Source organism: Phyllobates terribilis, unplaced genomic scaffold, assembly GCF_046119375.1.
Source record: "Phyllobates terribilis strain yellow unplaced genomic scaffold, ASM4611937v1 Scaffold_4__5_contigs__length_816908805, whole genome shotgun sequence".
Classification (NCBI taxonomy): domain Eukaryota; kingdom Metazoa; phylum Chordata; class Amphibia; order Anura; family Dendrobatidae; genus Phyllobates; species Phyllobates terribilis.
In genome coordinates this window covers 790,746,758-790,762,116 of record NW_027362764.1, presented here as the reverse complement: position 1 = coordinate 790,762,116, position 15,359 = coordinate 790,746,758, and positions in this window count along the sequence as shown.

Below are 15,359 nucleotides of genomic sequence, written 5' to 3'. Positions count from 1 at the left end.
AAATTTATTAACCAATGGAGGCCTGGATTTGGGGTCACCCCAAAATTAAAGTGGAAAAACACACTACAGACTGATCCAACTTTGATGTAATGTCCTTAAAACAAGTCAAAATGAGTCTCAGTATTGTGTGTGGCCTCCACGTGCCTGTATGACCTCCCTACAACGCCTGGGCATGCTCCTGATGAGGCTGAGTATTGTGTGTGGCCTCCTCGTGCCTGTATGACCTCCCTACAACGCCTGGGCATGCTCCTGATGAGGCTGAGTATTGTGTGTGGCCTCCTCGTGCCTGTATGACCTCCCTACAACGCCTGGGCATGCTCCTGATGAGGCTGAGTATTGTGTGTGGCCTCCACGTGCCTGTATGACCTCCCTACAACGCCTGGGCATGCTCCTGATGAGGCTGAGTATTGTGTGTGGTCTCCACGTGCCTGTATGACCTCCCTACAACGCCTGGGCATGCTCCTGATGAGGCTGAGTATTGTGTGTGGCCTCCACGTGCCTGTATGACCTCCCTACAACGCCTGGGCATGCTCCTGATGAGGCTGAGTATTGTGTGTGGTCTCCACGTGCCTGTATGACCTCCCTACAACGCCTGGGCATGCTCCTGATGAGGCTGAGTATTGTGTGTGGCCTCCACGTGCCTGTATGACCTCCCTACAACGCCTGGGCATGCTCCTGATGAGGCTGAGTATTGTGTGTGGCCTCCACGTGCCTGTATGACCTCCCTACAACACCTGGGCATGCTCCTGATGAGGTTGAGTATTGTGTGTGGCCTCCACGTGCCTGTATGACCTCCCTACAACACCTGGGCATGCTCCTGATGAGGCTGAGTATTGTGTGTGGCCTCCACGTGCCTGTATGACCTCCCTACAACGCCTGGGCATGCTCCTGATGAGGCTGAGTATTGTGTGTGGCCTCCACGTGCCTGTATGACCTCCCTACAACGCCTGGGCATGCTCCTGATGAGGTTGAGTATTGTGTGTGGCCTCCATGTGCCTGTATGACCTCCCTACAACGCCTGGGCATGCTCCTGATGAGGCTGAGTATTGTGTGTGGCCTCCACGTGCCTGTATGACCTCCCTACAACGCCTGGGCATGCTCCTGATGAGGCTGAGTATTGTGTGTGGCCTCCACATGCCTGTATGACCTCCCTACAATGCCTGGGCATGCTCCTGATGAGGCTACGGATGGTCTCCTGTGGGATCTCCTCCAGGATAGCACATCAATGCGAGCTGTGGCAAGAAGGTTTGCTGTGTCTGTCAGCGTAGTGTCTAGAGGCTGGACGCGCTACCAGGAGACCGGCCAGTACACCAGGAGACGTGGAGGGGGCCGTAGGAGGACAAGAACCCAGCAGCAGGACCGCTACCTCCGCATTTGTGCTAGGGGGAACAGGAGGATCACTGCCAGAGCCCTGCAAAATGACCTCCAGCAGGTCACTAATGTGCATGTGTCTGCACAAAAGGTTAGAAACCGACTCCATGAGGGTGGTATGAGGGCCCGACGTCCACAGATGGGGGTTGTGCTCACAGCCCAACACCGTGCAGGACGCTTGGCATTTGCCACAGAACTCCAGGATTGGCAAAGTCACCACTGGCGCCCTGTGCTCTTCACAGATGAAAGCAGGTTCACACTGAGCACATGTGACAGACGTGACAGAGTCTGGAGACGCCGAGGAGAGCGATCTGCTGCCTGCAACATCCTTCAGCATGACCGGTTTGGCAGTGGGTCAATAATGGTGTGGGGTGGCATTTCTTTGGAGGGCCGCACAGCCCTCCATGTGCTCGCCAGAGGTAGCCTGACTGCCATTAGGTACCGAGATGAGATCCTCAGACCCCTTGTGAGACCATATGCTGGTGCGGTTGGCCCTTGGTTCCTCCTAATGCAGGACAATGTCAGACCTCATGTGGCTGGAGTGTGTCAGCAGTTCCTGCAAGATGAAGGCATTGAAGCTATGGACTGGCCCGCCCGTTCCCCAGAGCTGAATCTGATTGAGCACATCTGGGACATCATGTCTCGCTCCATCCACCAAAGTCACGTTGCACCACAGACTGTCCAGGAGTTGGCGGATGCTTTAGTCCAGGTCTGGGAGGAGATCCCACAGGAGACCATCCGCAACCTCATCAGGAGCATGCCCAGGCGTTGTAGGGAGGTCATACAGGCACGTGGAGGCCACACACAATACTCAGCCTCATCAGGAGCATGCCCAGGCGTAGTAGGGAGGTCATACAGGCACGTGGAGGCCACACACAATACTCAGCCTCATCAGGAGCATGCCCAGGCGTTGTAGGGAGGTCATACAGGCACGTGGAGGCCACACACAATACTCAGCCTCATCAGGAGCATGCCCAGGCATTGTATGGAGGTCATACAGGCACATGGAGGCCACACACAATACTCAGCCTCATCAGGAGCGCGCCCAGTCGTTGTAGGGAGGTCATAGAGGCACGTGGAGGCCACACACAATACTCAGCCTCATCAGGAGCGTGCCCAGGCGTTGTAGGGAGGTCATACAGGCACGTGGAGGCCACACACAATACTCAGCCTCATCAGGAGCATGCCCAGGCGTTGTAGGGAGGTCATACAGGCACGTGGAGGCCACACACAATACTCAGCCTCATCAGGAGCGTGCCCAGGCGTTGTAGGGAGGTCATAGAGGCACGTGGAGGCCACACACAATACTCAGCCTCATCAGGAGCATGCCCAGGCGTTGTAGGGAGGTCATACAGGCACGTGGAGGCCGCACACAATACTCAGCCTCATCAGGAGCATGCCCAGGCGTTGTAGGGAGGTCATAGAGGCACGTGGAGGCCACACACAATACTCAGCCTCATCAGGAGCATGCCCAGGCGTTGTAGGGAGGTCATACAGGCACGTGGAGGCCACACACAATACTCAGCCTCATCAGGAGCATGCCCAGGCATTGTAGGGAGGTCATACGGGCACGTGGAGGCCACACACAATACTGAGCCTCATCAGGAGCATGCCCAGGCGTTGTAGGGAGGTCATACGGGCACGTGGAGGCCACACACAATACTGAGCCTCATCAGGAGCATGCCCAGGTGTTGTAGGGAGGTCATACAGGCACGTGGAGGCCACACACAATACTCAGTCTCATCAGGAGCATGCCCAGGCGTTGTAGGGAGGTCATACAGGCACGTGGAGGCCACACACAATATTCAGCCTCATCAGGAGCATGCCCAGGCGTTGTAGGGAGGTCATACAGGCACGTGGAGGCCACATACAATACTCAGCCTCATCAGGAGCATACCCAAGCGTTGTAGGGAGGTCATACAGGCACGTGGAGGCCACACACAATACTCAGCCTCATCAGGAGCATGCCCAGGCATTGTAGGGAGGTCATACAGGCACGTGGAGGCCACACACAATACTCAGCCTCATCAGGAGCATGCCCAGGCGTTGTAGGGAGGTCATACAGGCACGTGGAGGCCACACACAATACTCAGCCTTATCAGGAGCATGCCCAGGCGTTGTAGGGAGGTCATACAGGCACGTGGAGGCCACACACAATACTCAGCCTCATCAGGAGCATGCCCAGGCGTTGTAGGGAGGTCATACAGGCACGTGGAGGCCACACACAATACTCAGCCTCATCAGGAGCATGCCCAGGTGTTGTAGGGAGGTCATACAGGCACGTGGAGGCCACACACAATACTGAGCCTCATCAGGAGCATGCCCAGGCGTTGTAGGGAGGTCATACAGGCACGTGGAGGCCACACACAATACTCAGCCTCATCAGGAGCATGCCCAGGCATTGTAGGGAGGTCATACAGGCACGTGGAGGCCACACACTATACTCAGCCTCATCAGGAGCATGCCCAGGCGTTGTAGGGAGGTCATACAGGCACGTGGAGGCCACACACAATACTCAGCCTCATCAGGAGCATGCCCAGGTGTTGTAGGGAGGTCATACAGGCACGTGGAGGCCACACACAATACTGAGCCTCATCAGGAGCATGCCCAGGCGTTGTAGGGAGGTCATACAGGCACGTGGAGGTCACACACAATACTCAGCCTCATCAGGAGCATGCCCAGGCGCTGTACGGAGGTCATACAGGCACGTGGAGGCCACACACAATACTCAGCCTCATCAGGAGCATGCCCAGGTGTTGTAGGGAGGTCATACAGGCACGTGGAGGCCACACACAATACTCAGCCTCATCAGGAGCATGCCCAGGCGTTGTAGGGAGGTCATACAGGCACGTGGAGGCCACACACAATACTCAGACTCATTTTGACTTGTTTTAAGGACATTACATCAAAGTTGGATCAGCCTGTAGTGTGTTTTTCCACTTTAATTTTGGGGGTGACTCCAAATCCAGGCCTCCATTGGTTAATAAATGTGATTTCCATTGATGATTTTTGTGTGATTTTGTTGTCAGCACATTCAACTTTGTACAGAACAAAGTATTCAATGAGAAGATTTCATTCATTCAGATCTAGGATGTGTTATATGAGTGTTCCCTTTACGTTTTTGAGGAGGGGACTATGTATCTATCTATCTATTAACTATTATCTATCTATTATCTATCATCTATGTATTATCTATCTATCATCTATCTATTATCTATCTATTATCTATCATCTATCTATCTATCTATTAACTATTATCTATCTATCATCTATCATCTATCTATTATCTATCATCTATCTATTATCTATCTATCATCTATCATCTATCTATTATCTATCATCTATCTATTATCTATCTATTATCTATCATCTATCTATCTATATATCATCTATGTATTATCTATCTATTATCTATCTATCTATTATCTATCTATCTATTATCTATCTATTATCTATCTATTATCTATCATCTATTATCTATCTATCTATCATCTATCTATCATCTATCATCTATCTATTATCTATCTATTATCCATCTATTATCTATCTATTATCTATCTATTATCTATTATCTATCTATTATCTATCTATTATCTATCATCTATCTATTATCTATCTATTATCTATCTATTATCTATTATCTATCTATTATCTATCTATTATCTATCATCTATCTATTATCTATCTATCATCTATCATCTATCTATTATCTATCTATTATCTATCATCTATCTATCTATATATCATCTATGTATTATCTATCTATTATCTATCTATCTATCTATTATCTATCTATTATCTATCATCTATTATCTATCTATCTATCATCTATCTATCATCTATCATCTATCTATTATCTATCTATTATCCATCTATTATCTATCTATCATCTATCTATTATCTATTATCTATCTATTATCTATCTATTATCTATCATCTATCTATTATCTATCTATTATCTATTGTCTATCTATTATCTATCTATTATCTATCATCTATCTATTATCTATTATCTATCTATTATCTATCATCTATCTATTATCTATCTATTATCTATCTATTATCTATTATCTATCTGTTATCTATCTATTATCTATCTATTATCTATCATCTATCTATTATCTATCTATTATCTATCATCTATCTATTATCTATCTATTATCTATTATCTATCTGTTATCTATCTATCATCTATCTATTATCTATCTATTATCTATCTATTATCTATTATCTATCTATTATCTATCTATTATCTATCATCTATCTATTATCTATTATCTATCTATTATATATCATCTATCTATTATCTATCTATTATCTATTATCTATCTGTTATCTATCTATTATCTATCTATTATCTATCTATTATCTATCATCTATCTATTATCTATTATCTATCTATTATCTATCATCTATCTATTATCTATCTATTATCTATCATCTATCTATTATCTATTATCTATCTATTATATATCATCTATCTATTATCTATCTATTATCTATCATCTATCTATTATCTATCTATTATCTATTATCTATCTATCATCTATCTATTATCTATTATCTATCTATTATCTATCATCTATCTATTATCTATCTATTATCTATTATCTATCTGTTATCTATCTATCATCTATCTATTATCTATCTATTATCTATCTATTATCTATTATCTATCTATTATCTATTATCTATCATCTCTACATATAGGTAATTCAAAATTGAATTGAAGACGCAGCAATTTGTGAAATTTTAGTCATCTTATTTTTCACAAGTTAAATCTAAAAGATTACACTGACATCCGGCTTTTCCTATAAAAAAAATCTCAATTTTTATATCCACTTGGAAAATCAATGCCGTCCATAAGTAATTCTCACAAATTTGGCATAAAGATTTCTTATGAATTGTGTGTGGCCGTTACAAAAAGATTTGTCTTCAATGCCGGGAATGATCGAGCCGTATGTTTAATTTACTGGATACGTATAGAGCGGCTTCACCATAAATAACAGACAACTTCACCGCATCTCGAAATCCCCGACCACCGATAACAATGGAGGAACTGCCAGATTTATACCGCGATACAGCGTAATATATTCATGAAAGTTTCCAGAATCGATCTGAAAAATATTCATTGTCAAGAAGCATATTGTGTATACCGTCATTTACATACAGAGGATAAAGAACACGGACACCCACAACACCCGACCAGATTAACCCTCTGTACGTATACAAAAAATAACTCCTAAGTATATATAAAGACTGCCGGAAAGGGCATAGCGCATTTTATCTATATTATTACACGTGTGTGACAGTATTATGGTAGTTATATTCTTGTACATAGGGGGCAGTATTATAGTAGTTATATTCTTGTACATAGGAGCAGTATTATGGTAGTTATATTCTTGTACATAGGGGCAGTATTATAGTAGTTATATTCTTGTACATAGGGGGCAGTATTATAGTAGTTATATTCTTGTACATAGGAACAGTATTATAGTAGTTATATTCTTGTACATAGGAGCAGTATTATAGTAGTTATATTCCTGTACATAGGGGCAGTATTATAGTAGTTATATACTTGTACATAGGGGCAGTATTATGGTAGTTATATTCTTGTATATAGGGGGCAGTATTATACTAGTTATATTCCTGTACATAGGAGCAGTATTATAGTAGTTATATTCTTGTACATAGGAACAGTATTATAGTAGTTATATTCTTGTACATAGGGGGCAGTATTATAGTAGTTATATTCCTGTACATAGGAGCAGTATTATAGTAGTTATATTCTTGTACATAGGGGCAGTATTATAGTAGTTATATACTTGTACATAGGGGCAGTATTATGGTAGTTATATTCTTGTACATAGGGGGCAGTATTATAGTAGTTATATTCTTGTACATAGGAACAGTATTATAGTAGTTATATTCCTGTACATAGGAGCAGTATTATAGTAGTTATATTCTTGTACATAGGGGCAGTATTATAGTAGTTATATACTTGTACATAGGGGCAGTATTATGGTAGTTATATTCTTGTACATAGGGGGCAGTATTATAGTAGTTATATTCTTGTACATAGGGGGCAGTATTATAGTAGTTATATTCTTGTACATAGGAACAGTATTATAGTAGTTATATTCTTGTACATAGGGGGCAGTATTATAGTAGTTATATTCTTTTACATAGGAGTAGTATTAAAGTAGTTATATTCTTGTACATAGGGGGCAGTATTATAGTAGTTATATACTTGTACATAGGGGCAGTATTATGGTAGTTATATTCTTGTACATAGGGGGCAGTATTATAGTAGTTATATTCTTGTACATAGGAACAGTATTATAGTAGTTATATTCCTGTACATAGGGGCAGTATTATAGTAGTTATATTCTTGTACATAGCGGCAGCATTATAGTAGTTATATTCTTGTACATAGGAGCAGTATTATAGTAGTTATATTCCTGTACATAGGGGCAGTATTATAGTAGTTATATTCTTGTACATAGGGGCAGTATTATAGTAGTTATATTCTTGTACATAGGGGGCAGTATTATAGTAGTTATATTCTTGTACATAGGAGCAGTATTATAGTAGTTATATACTTGTACATAGGGGCAGTATTATGGTAGTTATATTCTTGTACATAGGGGGCAGTATTATAGTAGTTATATTCTTGTACATAGGAACAGTATTATAGTAGTTATATTCTTGTACATAGGAGCAGTATTATAGTAGTTATATTCCTGTACATAGGGGCAGTATTATAGTAGTTATATTCTTGTACATAGGGGCAGTATTATAGTAGTTATATTCTTGTACATAGGGGGCAGTATTATAGTAGTTATATTCTTGTACATAGGAGCAGTATTATAGTAGTTATATTCCTGTACATAGGGGCAGTATTATAGTAGTTATATTCTTGTACATAGGGGCAGTATTATAGTAGTTATATTCTTGTACATAGGGGGCAGTATTATAGCAGTTATATTCTTGTACATAGGAGCAGTATTATAGTAGTTATATTCTTGTACATAGGGGCAGTATTATAGTAGTTATATTCTTGTACATAGGGGGCAGTATTATAGTAGTTATATTCTTGTATATAGGGGGCAGTATCATAGTAGTTATATTCTTGTACATAGGGGCAGTATTATAGTAGTTATATTCTTGTACATAGGAGCAGTATTATTGCAGTTATACTCTTGTACATAGGAGCAGTATTATAGTAGTTATATTCTTGTCCATAGGGGCAGTATTATAGTAGTTATATTCTTGTACATAGGGGGCAGTATTATAGTAGTTATATTCTTGTATATAGGGGGCAGTATTATAGTAGTTATATTCTTGTACATAGGGGGCAGTATTATAGTAGTTATATTCTTATACATAGGGGCATTATTATAATAATTATATTCTTGCACATAGGGGCAGTATTATAGTAGTTATATTCTTGTACATAGGGGGCAGTATTATAGTAGTTATATTCTTGCACATAGGAGCAGTATTGTAGCAGTTATATTCTTGCACATAGGGGCAGTATTATAGTAGTTATATTCTTGTGCATAGGGGTAGTATTGTAGTAGTTATATTCTTGTATATAGGGGCAGTATTATAGTAGTTATATTCTTGTACATAGGAGCAGTATTATAGTAGTTATATTCTTGTACATAGGGGCAGTATTATAGTAGTTATATTCTTGTACATAGGATGCAGTATTATAGTAGTTATATTCTTGTATATAGGGGGCAGTATTATAATAGTTATATTCTTGTATATAGGGGCACTATTGTAGTAGTTATATTCTTGTACATAGGAGCAGTATTATAGTGGTTATATTCTTGTACATAGGAGCAGTATTATCGTAGTTATATTCTTGTACATAGGAGCAGTATTATAGCAGTTGTATTCTTGTACATAGGGGGCAGTATTATTGTAGTTATATTCTTGTACATAGGAGCAGTATTATGGTAGTTATATTCTTGTACATAGTAGCAGTATTATAGTAGTTATATTCTTGTACATAGGGGGCATTATTATAGTAGCTATATTCTTGTACATAGGGGCAGTATTATAGTACTAATATTCTTGTACATAGGGGCAGTATTATGACGCGCCCCCTGGGCCTAGCGTACACGTGTAGTGGGTTACCCGGAACCAGGTCTGTGGGGGGGGGGTTGTAGTCTCCGTGGCGGCGACCCGGTCCCGTGGCTCAGGGCGGTCAAACCAGTGGCAGTCTTTATAGGGTTTTAAGTTAATTGTCTGACTACGCCACCCGTGGATTGCGGTCAGTGTGGACCGCTGCTGCAAGGTAGACCGCTGGGGCTGATGGTGTATGCAGCTGAGGTATTGTGACTCCCCACGGGAAGAGTGCAGCCCCAGGGCAGTAAGTGTGGAAGATGGGAGTGATGGTGCACGGGCATCCCAGCACTAGTAGTGCTGGTGCGGCGATGAAGCACAGAGACGTGGGGTTGCAGTTCAAGTTCTTTACTCACATATTCCAAGTCACTCCGCCGACAATGACTGCCCGAGCCGTGCTGCGTCCACCAGGCAGGGGGCTCGGTCAACCCCCAGGCAATTCCAGAGTGTGTCACAGGACTCCCTTCTACTCCTTTCTCTGGCTGTGCCCCACCAGTGACACTACGTCTGTCCAGCTCCCGCAGGCCTTCTCTTGGGAGGGCTTCGTGCTCACCTCCCTGAACCTATGTGGTGTGCCTTTCTAGTAGGTGTAGCGAGGGGTCGCACCAAGATATGATCACGACCGCCGGTCCTTGGTAAAGGATTAGTCACCTCCACCAACTTGGGATCCGGTACCCTGTTCTGCCAACCCGTCACCCGCAATCTCCTGGGTCCTTAGGGTTCCTTCTGCCTTTGTGTCTCTGGGCCTCTCTTGGTGTTCTGTTCCTTTCTGTTTCTGTTCCTTTCTGTTCCTTTACTCTGGCTCTGGCCTTCACTCTAGGCCTGCCTCGTGGAGCTGGGCCCAGATTGAGCCACAGCTCCCTGTCAGCCCTCCTGGCTGAACTCCTTCTCTCCTCCTCCTCACTGTCTGAACTCACTTCTTCTACTCCCAGAACTAAGATGGTGCCCACCTTTTATACCTCCCTCTCTGTGTATGAGCCCAGGTGACTTGCAACCAATGGGCTCCTGCCTATGCCCAGAAACTGTCCCCTCCTGCTCCTACATCACTGGGTTTTCCTCCCCCCTCCCCACTCCAGCCAGGGACAGATTCTGTCCTGCCTGCATTACTGTCTAGTGGGAGCACCGTTGAGCTGTCCCCCGGAAATGGGGTGTGTGTGATGCATGCAGCTAAACGAGCCCTGGCCAACACTCCATCCTTAACCGGGAGTGGAATATCACAGCTCTGGCAGAGGTGCATTACCCCTGTAGCAGCCGAACCCTCGGGGTGCTACAATTATACTAGCAGTATTATAGTAGTTATATTCTTGTACATAGGGGGCAGTATTATAGCAGTTATATTCTTGTACATAGGGGGCAGTATTATAGTAGTTATATTCCTGTACATAGGAACAGTATTATAGTAGTTATATTCTTGTACATAGGGGCAGTATTATAGTAGTTATATTCTTGTACATAGGAGCAGTATTATAGTAGTTATATTCTTGTACATAGGGGGCAGTATTATAGCAGTTATATTCTTGTACATAGGGGGCAGTATTATAGTAGTTATATTCCTGTACATAGGAACAGTATTATAGTAGTTATATTCTTGTACATAGGGGCAGTATTATGGTAGTCATATTCTTTTACATAGGGGCAGTATTATAGTAGTTATAGGCTGTGTGCCCACTATGCGTTTTTTAAGCTTTTCCGCAGCGGCAATTCCGCTGCAGAAACGCTTAAAAAATGCATGGTAGAAGGCCTGCAATGTTCCCCAATAATAATCCGCATGTGCTATGCACATGCTGCGGAAATTTCCGCTGCGGATTATCATTGCGGAAGCGCTGTGTTTTCGCTTCCATTGACTTGCATTAGACCGCATGTAATCTTCATCACTGGATCTGTACATGCGGATTACATGAGTTTCAATGTGAGGACGGTACCCGGGTTTGGAGAAGAGGAGACTCTCCTCCAGAACCGGGTACCATAGAACCTGTACAAAAAATAGAATAAAATAAATAATAAATATTATACTTACCTTCTGATGGCCCCCGGAGTCCTTGTCTCGGCTTGCCGGCAGATCGCGGTGGACTCAAAGACCTGCGGTGACGTCATTTAGTCATGTGACGGGTCACGGGACCGCTGACATCGGCAGGTCCTTTAGTCTACAGCGAGCTGCCGGCAAGCCGAGACAAGGACTCCGGGGGCCATCAGAAGGTAAGTATAATATTTATTTTTTAATTTTTACCACTCTTTCGGTCACACTATATAAATCCATGCCGGTTGCATGTATTTATATAGTGTGACCAAATTGTCAAGCACTTCCCAAGTGATGCTAAAATCGCTTGACAACCCGCATGCAGAAATGCATGTGAAGAACGCTTCACATCCGCTTGTCCCTGGCAGGAAAAACGCATGTACAATCCGCGTGTACAATCCACATGTACAATCCGCATGTACAATCCGCATGTACAATCCGCATGTACAATCCGCATGTACAATCCGCATGTACAATCCACATGTACAATCCGCATGTACAATCCGCATGTACAATCCGCATGTACAATCCGCATGTACAATCCGCATGTACAATCCGCATGTACAATCCGCATGTACAATCCGCATGTACAATCCACATGTACAATCCGCATGTACAATCCGCATGCACAATCCGCATGTACAATCCGCCATTTCTGCATCGTGGGCACATAGCCTTAGTCTTGCACATAGGGGGCAGTATTATAGTTGTTATATTCTTGTACAGTTGAAACCAGAAGTTTCCATCCACTTTATAAAAAGACACATCTGAATGTTTTTCTCAATATCTTACATGAAATCAGAATAAACCTTTCCCGTTTTAGGTCAATTAGGATTACCATAATGTTTAATATTTGCCAAATGCCAGAATAATGAGAGAGAGAGAATGTTTTAAGGCATTTTTATTACTTACTGCAGAGTCAAAAGTTTACATACACTAAGATTACTATGCCTTTAAAAAATTCTGGACGGCCCATATGATGATGTCATGTGTTTGGAAGCTTCTGAGTTTGTTTTTTGGTAAAATCTGAGTTAATTAGAGACACACCCGTGGATGTATTTTAATGCACATCTGAAACACACTGCTTCTTTGTGTAACATCATGGGAAAGTGTAAAGAAATCAGCCAAGATATCAGGAAGAGAATTGTGGACTTGCATGTCTGGCTCATCCTACAATTTCAAGATACCCAGGGTCGGACTGGAGCACTGGGACCAGAGCAGGACGCATGGGGGCCCCTGGTTAACATGGCTGCCGGTGCTCCGCACTGCAAGGGCCTGGAGGGTCAGGAGGGCCTTTGCAGTGCGGCTGATGAGGGCAATCTGGCCCGCTTCTCGGACCCCCAGGCTCCGTGGGGCCCATTGCCAGACTGCCCTCATCCTGTGCGGCGGGCAGGGAGCGATCCCTCCAGCTCCGCTGCCGACAGGAGAAAAATGGCAGCGGAGCTGAGGGATTCGTCCTCTGCTTCCTGCCCAGTGCTTACTCCCTGACACAGGCTCGCGCTGCTTGATGATGTCATCATGCAGCGTGAGCCTGTGTCAGGGAGAAAGATGCCAGGCAGGAAGCAGAGGACAATGCTGCGGGGGAGCGGGCTGAGAGGTAAGTGTTTTTTACACTGGACTGGAGATGGGGGAAATGGGGACAGCAATGGTGATGGAGGACGTGGGGAGAGATGCGGGAGAGCAATGGTGATGATGAGGGAGAGCAATGGTGATGGAGGAGGCGGGGAGAGAAGAGAGAGAGCAATGGTGATGGAGGAGGTAGGGGGAGATGAGAGAGAGCAATGGTGATGGTGGGGGTAAATGAGGGAGAGTAATGGTGATGGAGGAAGTGGGGGGAGATGAGGGAGAGCAATGGTGATGAAGGAGGTGGGGGATGATGAGGGAGAGCAATGGTGATGGAGGAGGTGGGGAGAGATATGACATGGTGATGGAGGTGGTGGGGGGAGATATGACATGGCAATGGTGATGGAGGAGGTGGGGGGAGATATGGCATGGTGATTGAGGAGGTGGGGGGAGATATGGCATGGCAATGATGACGGAGGAGGCGGGGGAATATATGGCATGGAAATGGGGGAGGTGGGGGAAATATGCATGGCATGGTGATGGAGGAGATAGGGGGAGATATGCATGGCATGGTGATGGAGGAGGTGGGTGGAGATATGACATGGCACTGGTGATGGAGGAGGTGGGGGAGATATGGTAATGATGATGGAGGAGGTGGGGGAGATATGACAATGATGATGGAGCAGATGGGGGAGATATGACAATGATGATGGAGCAGATGGGGGAGATCTGGCAATGATGACTGAGGAGGTGAGGAGAGATATGGCAATGATGATGGAGGAGGTGGTGGGGGGAGATATGGCAATGATGGAGGAGGTGGTGGGGGTAGATATGGCAATGATGATGATGGAGGAGGTGGTGGGGAGATATGGCAACAATGATGGAGGTGGTTGGGGGAGATATGGCAATGATGATGGAGGAGGTGGGGGAGATATGGCAATGAAGATGGAGGAGGTGGGGGAGATATGGCAATGATGGAGGAGATATGACAATGATGGAGGAGATGGGAGAGATATGACAATGTTGGAGAAGGTGGGGAGAGCAATGATGGAGAAGGTGGGGGGAGAGAAATGATGGAGGTGGGAGAGAGAAATGATGGGGAATTATTTGGACGCTATATGCTGTTAATTTGTGGTCTGGTCACGGTGTGGTGGTATTTCTCCCTTGTATGTGGTATTATTCAGTCACTATGTGGTGGTAATATGTGGTCTGGTCATGGTGTGGTGGAATTTCTCTCTTGTATGTGGTATTATTCAGTCACTATGTGGTGGTAATATGTGGTCTGGTCATGGTGTGGTGGTATTTCTCCCTTGTAAGTAGTATTATTCGGTCACTATGTGGTGGTAATATGTAGTCCAGTCATGGTGTGGCAGTATTTTTCCCTTGTATGTGGTACTATTGGTGTTGGTATAGTAGATTGTGTTGTGTATGGCGGTCATTTGTTCTCTCTGATATTAATTATATTAATTAGGAGAAGATTATTTATTTCCATTAGTGATTAAGTACTTGGAACAAGATGCACTTACAGGGATTCTCAGGGGAAAACAAGTAATCACCTCTCCACAGGATAAGTGATAAATTATTGATTAGTAGGGGTCTGACGGCTGGGACCCGCACCGATTGGTAGAATATGGAGCTTTTATCCACATTAGACTGGAGCTCATGTGCGACTTGACCACTGATCCATTCATTCCCTCAGTGGCTGTTCTTGTTTTTTTCTGGAAGCCCCAAAGAGAATGAATAGAGCTGCGGTCAGACGTCCCACCTGCCACTGCATTTTAAAACGGGGATAAGTGTCCTGTCAGGGATAAAACTTCCCCATTCTTCCTATAGGTGCGTTTTCCAATGTTGAGATCCAAACGATAAATAAGTGATCACTGATCCTGTGGATTTCATGGATCGGTGATAACTTGTTTTAACCAAAGAACCCCTTTAATGCAAACTACCGTAATTGTACATCCCAGTTATAGCATGTGCACAGTAGATGTGCAGGAGCCACCTGCAATTTACATTTGACGCTCCACTATAACGGGGATATCGGCTAACAGCTATTTGCATATTGCTGTAGGGTGGGCCCCGAGGATCATTTCCTCCTGTGGGCCCCAGACACTGCAGTCCGACACTAAAGATACCTGAAGGTGCCTTGTTCATCTGTACAAACAATTATACACAAGAACAAACAAGATGGAAATGTCCAGCCATCATACCGCTCAGGAAGGAGACGGGTTCTGTGTCCCAGAGATGAACATGCTTTGGTCCGACATGTGCTTAT